Below are 14153 nucleotides of genomic sequence, written 5' to 3' on the forward strand. Positions count from 1 at the left end.
GTATCTAGGTCAACTAGTCGCCTACAAACGCTCGTGTCAAATACGAAATTCACATCGTGCAGAAGGCAAACACGTCTCATAGCCGGTGGTAATGTTCAGTGTCTCGGCTGCATCTCGAAGGATACCTAAAATGATTAAAGTCAGCTAAGGCAAGTTTTAACCACGTGCATATTATAAAACTTGTATACCGGTTCAGAGTTAATAATTAAAAATGTTTACTAATGGAACTGATGAGAGAAGCAATATTGTAAGGGAAGATGAGACTTATGATAAAGAAAATGAAACGAATAAAAGTTTTGCTTTAAAATCGGCCTAGATGGTTTTCGTGGTCAGTCATTAACAAGGCTCTGGTAGACTTGTATCGATTATGAAGATTTTAATCGCCAATGCTGGCGTGCACAGGAGTGCGTACAACAAACTGCAATCGAATCTCGTAAATCATGAAAGATAATGAAAGCAAATTTGCTTGTCGGCTGCTACAATGGCGGCAGATCTATTGCATCACCTCATCCCGGTTTCCACGTCGCCTCGTTTCAAATTAATGCAGAAACAGATAAATACTGGTTAGGACAAGTTAGATACAATGATTCATTCTAATAAGAAAATTTCAGAGTTTAACTGATTTATTGACATACAATATGCAGTCATTAAAAATACCGTATCTCCTAACAAATAGTGTTCTCCGTGTGGTGTCACCGCCAGACACCACACTTGCTAGGTGGTAGCCTTTAAATCGGCCGCGGTCCGTTAGTAGACGTCGGACACGCGTGTCGCCACTATCAGTGATTGCAGACCGAGCGCCGCCACACGGCAGGTCTAGAGAGACGTCCTAGCACTCGCCCCAGTTGTAAAGCCGACTTTGCTAGCGTTGGTTCACTAACAAATTACGCTCTCATTTGCCGAGACGATAGTTAGCATAGCCTTCAGCTACGTCATTTGCTACGACCTAGCAAGGCGCCATTATCATTTGCTATTTATCTTGTGATGCATGTACCGTCAGACCGATGTTCACCAATTATGGATTAAAGTTAAGTATTCCAGAAGCTACGTACTTTTTTTGCTAGTCTCCATTACTTCTCCTGTTCCAGACCTCACGCCAGCCTGCGTGAGCTTTAACGCGTGCCTTTCGGCTTCCCGGCATAGTGGATTGGCTGTCTTGCCAGTCCGCAACACTCCGTACATGGGAGGCTAAGACAGAGAGGAGACTGAGGGAGACAAGATTCCTCGATAAAGAATCTAGAATCATTTGTTTCAAAAGACGTTACTTCACACTGAAAAGTCACAGATTACGTTTACATAATTTTCCTACTACGTCTTGTAGGGAAGCAGCCTACTCACACTGTAATAAATTCACATCAGTTTCCATTGAGTGCCAGTCAGTCTACTGTAACTCGCTCTGACGTCATAAATGTTGTGCAATACATTAAAAATCAAGCAAAGAACCTAAAACTTTTCTGGCATGTCAGAAGTAATACTAAATTAATATGTGTTAAATATCAGTTCGATAACTTCAGCCATTTTCGAAATTTGGACGTTTTTCTAAAAAATCATTGGCGCAACAGAAAAGAGCTAGAGACTTCAAAATTTATATTTAGATTCATCTTTCATAATGATTTAATAAAAACAGTACTTTGGATTTCACAAATTAAGATTTTAGTGGAAATTCATGATTTTCTGGTTTTCATCTCAAAACTGAAGGAAGCTACATAGATTAAGTAGGCTAATAAATAAGGCTAGGATGTTTAGATTTAAATAGGTTGGAGGTCCGCTATGACTATGAAGATGTGAAAAGTTTCTTTTGAATACCTATAAAAATTATAGCGATAACAGATCTCAAAAGGGCCAGTTCAGAGCTCATCTACTGCGTGCAGTGTAATTTAATTAATTCTCTCGCCCGAAATATTTAACTTAGCCACGTCAAAATTTTATTATCAATACTTACCTGCGTGCTGAATGCACGTTTAAATTAAGAGCTTCATCGGCCATCAGCAAAAGAAGCTATAAATTATTATGTAACTTGAAGTGGTGCGTTACTAGCCCAGCGGCTAGTCGGGAGAGCCGATTTGATCAGGCGTTCCCTTAGCCGTCCGCACCGCGGCTATATATATAAGAACGCTGCGCGAGGAAGAAAGGCCCCAGTTCTCTCCAGACGCTGAATGACACGCCATCTGTGTCGGGAGTCGCGTCGCATCAGTGTCACTGCTACAAACAGCCTCGGGTGCCGTATTAAGTTACTAGAGATACGCGGAACCATGAAAACATTTCAAGTGAAGTGTTAATTCCCGGATGATTTTCATTATCTAGCTTCAGTTGGCGTATTGTCGTATTTTCACGTGCCATCGCGGGACAGACATTCTACCAAATATTTAGAGTGGCGTTTGATGAAATATTTCATCAAATTATGGCGAGCATTCTTTTAACATTTAATTCGGACATTTATAGTTGCATCTAGACTCTGAACTGCTCTGTTAGTTAGGTTGTAGGGATACTTGTGTTTTATCAGTGAATATCAGAATATACTCAACTATTTTGGAAAACCGTTTTTGATTAGAAATCCCGGACAATCTCCTAATTCCTCAGAGCTATAAGCTGCAGCTATAATGGTATTCTCAAATGAAGTGGGCACTAGGGTCTCTAATTACTGGCTCCACGTTTTGTTAAATCACTTTCTGGGTGCTAAAAAAGTAAATAGAGAGCCAGTGTTGAGAACGGCGAAAGACAGCATTAACAACATTCTAAAAGCCTGAAACGGATTCAACATGCAAGCATTTATACTGCAATTATATTTTTACAACTTAACCGCCGCCCCACATGTGGTGCATCGGCCGGGAAGTGTTTCTACATTCAAACAAACATTTATACAACAATTTATATTTTTACAAATTACTCGCCGCCCCACAGTCTGTGGAGCGGTCATTGCCCAATTAATTTTGCAAAAGGGATATCACATTACTCCACTTTCTTCCTCTTTTTTTAAATAGTTCGAATTTTTCATTGAAACTGAGGAGCCTTACTCTTTCCAGTGAGACAATGACAACTTCAGCACTCTCTCATCAGCTCAATGAGTAGGCGCCAAAACGAGGTTTGTTGGGAGGGGCGGTGGGGATTGTTGGGGAACATGGGATGCTTCATACTATCAAGACATGGCCCCAGGCACTTGATGAGGACTGTGTTCCTACTGAAGAACCGCTGTCCCTTCGCAACTATGCAGCAAATGTTTCAATTACTATGGTGACAAGTTTGGACGGTAAAGATTTTACTCCTGGAATCTCTACCTGATATATTCTAACCTAGCACTCTAACCACTGCATTAAATGGACAGCACCGTCGTGGCACATTGAATCAATATACTTGTCGCTCATACGGTCACACTGTCACCAAACTTGTCGTTATTTGACTTTCATTTTGCACCGAAAATATGTCGTCGGTGAAAATCTGTGATGTACCTTTTTGTATACCTGAATGCGAGGAATATCGCTGTGAACTTCGAGTTCGCAGTTTTTCTTCAAACCTGCATATACGAGGATTGTTAAATAGGCAAGACAACAAGATCTTTCATAGGTGTACAAATACACAGTGCAAATTACACTGCAAGCCATTCTGCTAGATAATAATTAAAAAAACGTTTATGGAACAGAAGAAGAAGTTCAAAGAAACCATGCGAGGCTAGATTTAAAACTGTCGTAGCGAAAAAATTTTATTACCGTGTCAGTCTGCTTATTTGCAGAATAAAGTTTCGCTCTATAAGGTCATGTTATAGCAGTTTCTCTGTTAATAGTAATTCACTCGGGTGATTGGAGTACACCGTTATTGTAAAAATTGCATTTTAGCGTCATTTCGACATATGCTCTAAACGTTAGGTCGTGGCTTCAGGAATACTCTATATGGTTATCTGTTTAAGGCACCTGCTGTTTCAAACCGACAAAAAACGGCAGTCGCTGAAGAAATATAACGTATGTGTTTCAGTAAATCAAACTGAAAGTAGCGAAACATACCCTACGTTCGCTTCTTACGTAATTTTAAAATATTTATGGTTATACGGGGAGCTGCTTTCTCTTTTTTGCTATTACAGAGAAGGCTGAGAACTCCCGTCCCTCACGTGACTATGCGCTGTCCAGACAAGCTGAGTATTTTAACCTGTCCCGAGGTGACAGTGCAGAAATGTGACTTGTTTTTATTCTTCGGTCTTCTGCTTAATCTTAATCTGCACACAAAATGACGATCCACGTATAAACCGCAGATGACGCCCTTGGCTGCAGGTAATTTAGCTCCTGCAAACTTTTTTCTCTCACGTTTTAAGGTGAGGATAAATGACTCAACAGGTACAACGAGTGGTGGGTGGGGGAGTGAGGGGATAGGAAACGGAGTAGTGGCCACGTGCTAGTATCGAAGTGTATCGCATACTACCAGGGCAGTTCGGTAACAGAGCGTAGTATAGGGCCTATGTCTCTATACCCCAAGTGCTGCGGAACAAAACGTGATAGTGAAACGTAACAACAGTAAAAGTGTATTTCAGTGTAATGTCTCGTAACTAATTCATAAACTTTATTTAGCCGGCCGAAGTGGCCGTGCGGTTAAAGGCGCTGCAGTCTGGAACCGCAGCACCGCTACGGTCGCTGGTTCGAATCCTGCCTCGGGCATGGATGTTTGTGATGTCCTTAGGTTAGTTAGGTTTAACTAGTTCTAAGTTCTAGGGGACTAATAACCTCAGCAGTTGAGTCCCATAGTGCTCAGAGCCATTTGAACCAAACTTTATTTGACAGCAACAATAATAGGAAGATGACAGAGACAGGTTGCGAATAGGAAAACTGCTTTCTTATGAGCAGACAGAGACAGGTTGCGAATAGGAAAACTGCATTCTTATGAGCATATGTCCCAACAACCAACTACTACCCGACTCCTTGCGCCGACCGCTGTAATGGATTGTAAATTGCATACACTTATGGCTACGGTGCGGCGAATTATCAATTCCGAGAGTAGTATAAACTGCCTGCGAGAATTAGACCATCCGTGCTACGGACGCATCTCTCTGGAATAAGCAACCAAAGATGTACTGTATATCTGAGGACTCAGTGTGAAGCAATTACACAGATCGGACTCCGCATTCGTAGCGTAGCAGGAGCGTTTGTGCCTACCACGAAAGGGGCCCGGCTTCGATTCCCGGCAGGGGAGTGGTTGTTGTGTGTCTTTCATCATCATTGACCCGCAAGTCGCAAAAGTGGCGTCAACTAAAAAGGACTTGCAATACGGCGGTCGAACTCCCCCGCATGGGGCTTCCCGGCCAACAATGCCATACGATCATTTCATTTTTCACACAGATCGGACGTGTTTTATTTTGCAGAGATTTTGCTATTGTTGTGCGACGCTGTTAAGCTCCATCGTGAATGTTTAGTTAGTCGATGGCACAATAAACAAATTCAAGAAAATAATACGCATTCCAGGTGTCAATTTATCAATTTATAAAAGATTTGACAAACATTCTTCAGATATCACGAGACGTAGATCGATCGGAGGTGCAGTGTGGAATGATGTTGCGAGCCTGCGTCTTTTCACGGTCAATATTCGAGAGAATATATCAGAAGCAATAAACTTTTCGTTGAAAAAAAGTTGGACACATCAATCCGTACGCATCATACAACATAGCACCTAGTTGTGCTGAACGATTTTCGTAGCGAAATAAACATTTTAGAGATTTCAGGTGGAGCAGTTCCGACGAGGAGTATCAGCGAGATCGACGCGGCGGGACATATGTCTAGCTCTCCTGTGGTATTTAAAACCAAAGACTCATATTCTTTAGCTTTTAAAAGACTGTAGCTAAAACCTAAATCAAACCACTGGAAATCATAACTAAAAATACCAAAAATGAATAAGAAGCAGAGAATTTCCTTAAACAAATTTCTTAAATAAATAAATTAATAAAAAAAATATAATAAACCGCGCATAAAGTATCGAATTACTCAACTACTGCAGCTTACTTCAAATTCACAATTGAGAAGACGAAGCATGATGGTAGATTAAGGACGGAAAGGCGAAGCACGATCTACTTAAATAAGGGTCGACTACAGATTCAGTTAAATACGTATATTAAATACGTATACTTTGACAAAGAACCACAAATCCATCAATAATACAGTTCAGGCGATTCAGGAATAAAAAACGCACCGGAATAGATGACATCATTAACTTAGAAGTAGATATCCTCGGTGCAGCGAAGAAGCTAAAATCACTTCCTAAACGCAAGATCTCCGGTCCAGATAGTATACGAGTTAGGTTTTTTCAGAGTATGCTGATACAACAGTTCCATATTTAGCAATTCGTATACAACCGCTCGCTCGACGAAAGATACGCACCTAAAAACTGCAATGTTGCACAGGTCACACCAATAGTCAATAGAGGAAATGGGAGTAATCCGCTGCATTACGGACCCATATCAAAAATGTCAATTTGCAGTAGGATTTTGGAACATATACTGCGTTCTTACACTACGAATTACCTCGAACGTAACGAATTATTGACCTATAGCCAACATGGAGTCAGAAAATATCCTTCTTATCTAACACAATAAGTGATACCTGGCGTTCGCCAGGGAAGGAATATAAGCCCTCTGCCGTTCCCGGTCTATATAAGCGATCTAGGAGACAATCTGAGCAGCCCTCTTAGATTGAAATGATACTGTGATTTACTGTCTTCTAAAGTCAACAGATGACGAAATCCAATTGAAAAATCATATACACAATATATCTGTATGGTGCGAAAGGCGATAATTTGACTCTAAATAACGAAACGTATGAAGTTATCCAGATGAGTATTAAAAGGAATCCGCTAAATTCCGGCTACGTGAAACATCACACAACGCTAAAAGCTGTGAATTCAACTAAGTACTTACGAATTACAGTTACGAATAACGTAAGTTGGAATGACATAAAGAATATTGTGCGTAAAGTAAACCAGAGACTGCGTTTTATTGGCACAATACTTAGAAAGTATTGTTCGTCCGCTTCTCGAGTACTGTTGCGCCGTGTGGGATGCGCATGAGATTGAATTGACAGAGAAGATCGAAAAAGTTCAAAGAAGGGCAACTCGTCCTGTGTTATCGCGAAATAGGGGAGTATGATACACGAATTGGGGTGGCAATCATTAAGACAAAGGCGTTTTTCGCTTCGCTGTAATCTCGTCACGAAATTTCAATCACCAACCTTCTCCTCCTAATCCGCGACGTCCACGTACATAGCAAAAAATGATCATTGTAACAAAATAAGGGAAATCAGAGCTCGCACTGAAAGGTTTAAATGTTCGTTTTTCCCACGCGGTGTTCGAGAGTGGAGTGGCAGAGACATGGATGGATTGAAGGTCGCTCGATGAACCCTCTGCCACGCGCTTTATTGTGAGTCGCAGAGCAATCACGTAGATGTAGATGTAGATGTACATGGGTATGGGAAAGTTATTAGCTCGATGGGACACAATGATCAATCAGTTACGTAACCAATTAAGTAAGTAATCAGAGGACCAGTGGCGCATTTTACAAATGTTATTATTTTCGTATTAGTTCTCGAGCAAACACGTTCTCTGTTCCAGCAAGTTCGCTACCTGCTGAAGTAAGTCGGAATGGCCCATCTCAACCGGACAATCGGGAGATATGGAGCAGTGTTATTTGGGAGAAATGGACCAAGCGTTTTAATGTGAGAGATGTGCACCACAATTAAATTTAGCTTAGGTGACAATTGGAGTTTAACTTATATTTTGAAAAAGGACTGAGTAACATGTGTTTTTTCATAGATGGTATTGGTTTAAAACCCATTTCATGCCCTGGAAGCCAGCTGGAAAAATATTGCCTGTACATGCTGGACAAAGACATTCTCAGAAATTTCTTCCTCAAATTAAGGCCGATATTTGATATAAGTAGACTTCTCTTGGACAGGAACGCGCTTTTTGCCAGTGCTAGTCTGCTTTTGATGTCCTCCTTGCTCCGTCCGTCACTGGATATTTTAGTGCCTCGGTAGCAAAATTCCTTAACTTCAACTACTTGATGATCATCGGTCTTGATGTTAAGTTTCTCGCTGTTCAATTTTTCTACTGCATCTCATTACCTTCGTCTTTCTTCGATTTACTCTCACTCATACTCTGTACTCACTAGACTCTTCATTCCGTTCAGCAGCTCATGCAATTCTTCTTTATTTTCGCGTCGCTCACGATAGTAATGTCATCAGAGAATCGCATCTTGATATCCTTTCACCTTGAATTTTAATTCCACACCTGAACTTTTATTTCCATCATTGCTTCCTCGATGTACAGATTGAACAGTAGGGGCGAAAGCCTACATCCCTGTCTTAGACCTTTTTTAATCCCAGCACTTCGTTCTTGGTCGTCCACTTTTATTATTCCCTCTTGGCTCTTGTGCATATTGTACATAACCCGTCTCTTCCTATAGTTTACCCCTACTTTTTTCAGGATTTCGAACATCTTGCACCATTTTACATAGTGGAACGCTTTTTTGAGGTCGACAAATCCTACGAACGTGTCTTGATTTTTCTTAAGTCCTGCTTCCATTATTAACCGCAACGTCAGAATTGCCTCTCTCGTGCCTTTACCTTTCCTAAAGCCAAACTGATCGTCATCTCGCGCATCCTCAATTTTCTTTTCCATTCTTCTCTATATCATTCTTGTAAGCAACTTGGATGTCTGAGCTGTTAAGCTGATTGTGCGATAATTATCGCACTTGCCAGCTCTTGCCGTCTTCGGATTTGTGTTAATGTTTCTTTTCCGAAAGTCAGATCGTATATCGCGATTCCCATACATTCTACACACCAACCTGATAGTCGTTTAGTTTCCACTTCCCCCAGTGATTTCAGAAATTCTTATGGAATGTTATCTATCCATTCTGCCTTATTTGATATTAAGTCCTCCAAAGCTCTTTTAAATTATGATTCTAATATTGAATCGTCTGTCTCCTCTAAATCGACTCCTGTTTCTTCTTCTATCACATCAGATAAATCTTCCCCTCCATAGAGGCTTGTTAAGAGGTCCACGATTAAGGAATTTGTTGAGGAATTTGTTGCTTGCGCAGTCGAGCAGATGTAATTTCGATGGATTGCTCAAGCGCTGCCTGCGATATGTAAGCTATAAGAGAATCTCAGACCAGAGAGCAGTGTTGTCAGCAGTAGGAACTGTGTAGCAGTAGGAGTAAGTACAGGGTGTTTCATAAATGACCGGTATATTTGAAACGGCAATAAAAACTAAACGAGCAGCGATAGAAATACACCGTTTGTTGCAATATGCTTGGGACAACAGTACATTTTCAGGCGGACAAACTTTCGAAATTACAGTAGTTACAATTTTCAACAACAGATGGCGCTGCAAGTGATGTGAAAGATATAGAAGACAACGCAGTCTGTGGGTGCGCCATTCTGTACGTCGTCTTTCTGCTGTAAGCGTGTGCTGTTCACAACGTGCAAGTGTGCCGTAGACAACATGGTTTATTCCTTAGAACAGAGGATTTTTCTGGTGTTGGAATTCCACCGCCTAGAGCACAGTGTTGTTGCAACAAGACGAAGTTTTCAACGGAGGTTTAATGTAACCAAAGGACCGAAAAGCGATACAATAAAGGATCTGTTTGAATAATTTCAACAGACTGGGAACGTGACGGTTGAACGTGCTGGAAAGGTAGGGCGACCGCATACAGCAACCACAGAGGGCAACGCGCAGCTAGTGCAGCAGGTGATCCAACAGCGGCCTCGGGTTTCCGTTCGCCGTGTTGCAGCTGCGGTGCAAATGACGCCAACGTCCACGTATCGTCTCATGTGCCAGAGTTTACACCTCTATCCATACAAAATTCAAACGCGGTAACCCCTCAGCGCCGCTACCATTGCTGCATGAGAGACATTCGCTAACGATATAGTGCACAGGATTGATGACGGCGATATGCATGTGGGCAGCATTATGGGTTACTGACGAAGCTTATTTTTACCTGGACGGCTTCGTCAATAAACAGAACTGGCGCATATGGGGAACCGAAAAGCCCCATGTTGCATTCCCATCGTCCCTGCATCCTCAAAAAGTACTGGTCTGGGCCGCCATTTCTTCCAAAGGAATCATTGGCCCATTTTTCAGATCCGAAACGATTACTGCATCACGCTATCTGGACATTCTTCGTGAATTTGTGGCGGTACAAACTGCCTTAGCGACACTGCGAACACCTCGTGGCTTATGCAAGATGGTGCCCGGCCACATCGCACGGCCGACGTCTTTAATTTCCTGAATGAATATTTCGATGATCGTGTGATTGTTTTGGGCTATCCGAAACATACAGGAGGCGGCGTGGATTGGCCTCCCTATTCGCCAGACATGAACCCCTGTGACTTCTTTCTGTGGGGACACTTGAAAGACCGGGTGTACCGCCAGAATCCAGAAACAATTGAACAGCTGAAGCAGTACATCTCATCTGCATGTGAAGCCATTCCGCCAGACACGTTGTCAAAGGTTTCGGGTAATTTCATTCAGAGACTACGCCATATTATTGCTACGCATGGTGGATATGCGGAAAATATCGTACTATAGAGTTTCCCAGACTGCAGCGCCATCTGTTGTTGAAAATTGTAACTACTGTAATTTCGAAAGTTTGTCTGCCTGAAAATGTACTGTTGTCCCAAGCATATTGCAACAAACGGTGTATTTCTATCACTGCTAGTTTAGTTTTTATTGCCGTTTCAAATATACCGGTCATTTTTGAAACACCCTGTAGTTGCTAGCGTGCAGTCTGGTGTATCGAGTTGGCTGGGCCGGTCGTGGGCGCGATGGCGGTGCCTGAGTGTTGTAGTATAAGGTAATAGCAGCCTCGCGCATATGTAGTATTGTTATATCAAGTCCCCTGTAAATGTTTTTAAAAAGAAATCTCTTAATAATAATCTTTCTCATAAAAATTAACTTTTGACAATCATTCATCTCAATTTAAAGCATTTACTAATTTCTCTAATCCATGGACATCCCGGTTATTGTAAAGAAAAATCAGTTGTTTCTTTTATACATGACAAATCTATTGGCCAGCTTTGCACTTGACAGAAAAATTTCATATAGGAGCAGATACATACGCGTTATCCAGCGACCTTATTGAGGTAAGAATTTTCAGTTTATTCAGTATGATCTTTCAGGGCCATGACGCAGCACTGCTGACGTCCAAAATATACCAGATTAAATTCACAGTCAGTTATTGAAAGGTTTCAAGTGAGCCACAATTTTATTAAGAGATTAGTCACATTTTATTATTGGTAGGTTACGGAATTTATCTGTTCGGAGGTCACGCTGATTGTGAATGTCATACATAATTATATTTCTTACTGTTGGGAGGTTATTATATCTTTTATCTGTTGGGAGGTTACAGACTTTCAATGTATTCGTTCCACCTATCTGCTCTGTCCTCTGCATTTAACAGTGGAATTCCAAAACACTATTAAAGTTATCACCCTTGCTTTTAATGTCACCGAAGGCTGTTTTGAAGTTCCTGTAGGCTGCGTCTGGCCTTCCGACAATAATTTCTTTTTCGATGTCTTCACATTTTTCCTGCAGACATTTCGTCTTAGCTTCCCTGCACTTCCTATTTATTTCATTCGTCAGCGACTTGTATTTCTGTATTCCTGACTTTCTAGGAATATTTTTGTACTTCCTCCCTTCATCGATCAATTGAAATATTTCTTCTGTTACCCACTGTTTCTTCACAGTTACCTTCTTTGTACCTATGTTTTCTTTCCCAACGTCTGTGATGGTACTTTTTAGAGATGTTCATTCCTCTTCAACTGTAGCGCCTACTGAGCTATTTCTTATTGCCGTATCTATAGCCTTAGAGAATTTCAACCGTATCTCGTCATTCCTTAGCACTTCCGTATCTCCCTTCTTTGCGTATTGATTCTTCCTGACTTATGTCTTAAACTTCAGCCTACTTTTCATCACTACTATATTGTGATCTGAGTCTATATCTGCTCCTGGGTACACCTTACAATCCAGTATCTGATTTCGGAATCTCTGTCTGACCATGATGTAATCTAACTGAAATATTTCCGTATCACCCGGCCTTTTCCAAGTATTCCTCCTCCTCTTGTGGTCTTGAACAGAGTATTCGCTATTACTAGCTGAAACTTATTACAGAACTCAATTAGTCTTTCTCCTCTCTCGTTCCTTGTCCCAAGGTCATATTGTCCTGTAACCTTTTCTTCTACTCCTTCTCCTACAATTGCATTCCAGTCTCCCATGACTATTAGATTTTCATATCCCTTTACATACCGTATTACCCTTTCAATATCCTCATACACTTTCTCTATCTCTTCATCTTCAGCTTGCGACGTCGACATGTATACCTGAACTACCGTTGTCGGTGTTCGTTTGCTGTCGATTCTGATAAGAACAACCCTATCACTGAGCTGTTCACAGTAACACAATCTGATCTACCTTCCTATTCATAACGAATCGTACTCCAGCTATACCATTTTCTGCTACTGTTGATATTACCCTACACTCATCTGACCAAAAATCCTTGCCCTCTTTCCACTTCACTTCACTGACCCCTACTATATCTAGATTGAGGCTATGCATTTCCATTTTCTAATTTTCCCTATCACGTTCAGGCTCCTGGCATTCCACGCCCCGACTCGTACAACGTTATCCTTCCGTTGATTATTGAAACTTTTTCTCGTGGTAACCTCCCCCTGGGCAGTCCTCTCCTAGCGACCCGAATGGGGGACTATTCCGGAATCTTTTGCCAATGGAGAGATCATCATGACACTTGTTCAATTACATGCCACGTGTCCTGTGGATACACGATACGTGTCTTTAATGCAGTGGTTCCCATTGCCTTCTGCATCCTCATGTCGTTGATCATTGCTAATTCTTCCGCCTTTAGGGGCAATTTCCCACCCCTAGGACAGGAGGGTGCCTTGAACCTCTGTCCGCTCCTCCGCCCTCTTTGAAAAGGCCGTTTGCGGAATGAGGGTGACTTCTTATGCCGGAAGTCTTTCGCCGCCAATGCTGATTCTTAATCGGAATTTAAGTAGCGGTGGGATCCGATGCCGGGACCGAAGCCGCTTTGATTATGAATCAAAGATGCTACCCTAGACCACGGGTGATATCTTTATAGCACTCAAATTAAATCTATTGTTGGATTGGTGTGTAAGCGTGTTCACAAATGGAGCTGCTTCATTAACAAGGAAAAAAAAAAAAAACAGTTTCATTGCTGGTATTCACCAAATAACACCAAAATAATTTGCGACATTACATTACACACAGAAAAAATTTAATAGCGAAAAATAGAACTCCGGATTTTCACGAAATAGTGAGCATTGCTATGAAAGTATACAGTTTAATAAAGCCACGTGCACTGAACTAACGTCTGTTCAAAAAAAATGTGAGGGGAGATGAGAGCAAGTCACGCTCAGTTGATTTGCACACCCAGGTGCGCTGGTTATTACGCATACTGACGAGTCTTTTTGAAGTGAAAAGTGGAGTAAAATGTTCGCTTACGAAACTGAAATCCGATGTGGTTAAGCATTTTGAAGATTGAGAGAAAATTTTACAATTAACTTATTTGAATGAGATATTCAACAAATTTAACTAGTTCACTCTTCAACTGTATGGTTTTGACTGAATATTTTTAAAGCTCGTGAGAAAATGAAGGGTTCCTATAAGAAAGTTTTATTTCGGATTGAATGTGTCAACAAAGAGAAATTCCAACTGCGTTGGAACATAGTGGGCAAAATGAAGTTAATATTGTTGATGGAGTTTTGGAATTAATCAAATTCCATCTACAAAAACTCAGATTACAGTTTATAAAATACTTTCCAGCAACTGAGGAAGATTATAATACACCAGAATGGTTTACAGATCTGTTTTGCGCCACCGTCGTGAATCCCTTCGATGTTCCATAAAATTACGAAAAAGTTTTTTAGAAATATCCGTTGGCTGTTCATTGAAAGTAAAAATCGAAAACTTCAATTTGTGATTTCTGGTGTTATTCACGCAAAGAGTACACTGAACTTAGTAACATTGCCATGACACGCCTTCTTCCATTCCCCTTCTGTGAGCGGAGTTTCTCTGCAGCAATCAAAACTAAACAAAGAAATCGCTTGAATCCAAAATCATCACTGACACCCGCATTTGCGAAGATTCAGCCA

This window comes from Schistocerca americana, chromosome 2 (assembly GCF_021461395.2).
Source record: "Schistocerca americana isolate TAMUIC-IGC-003095 chromosome 2, iqSchAmer2.1, whole genome shotgun sequence".
NCBI lineage: Eukaryota > Metazoa > Arthropoda > Insecta > Orthoptera > Acrididae > Schistocerca > Schistocerca americana.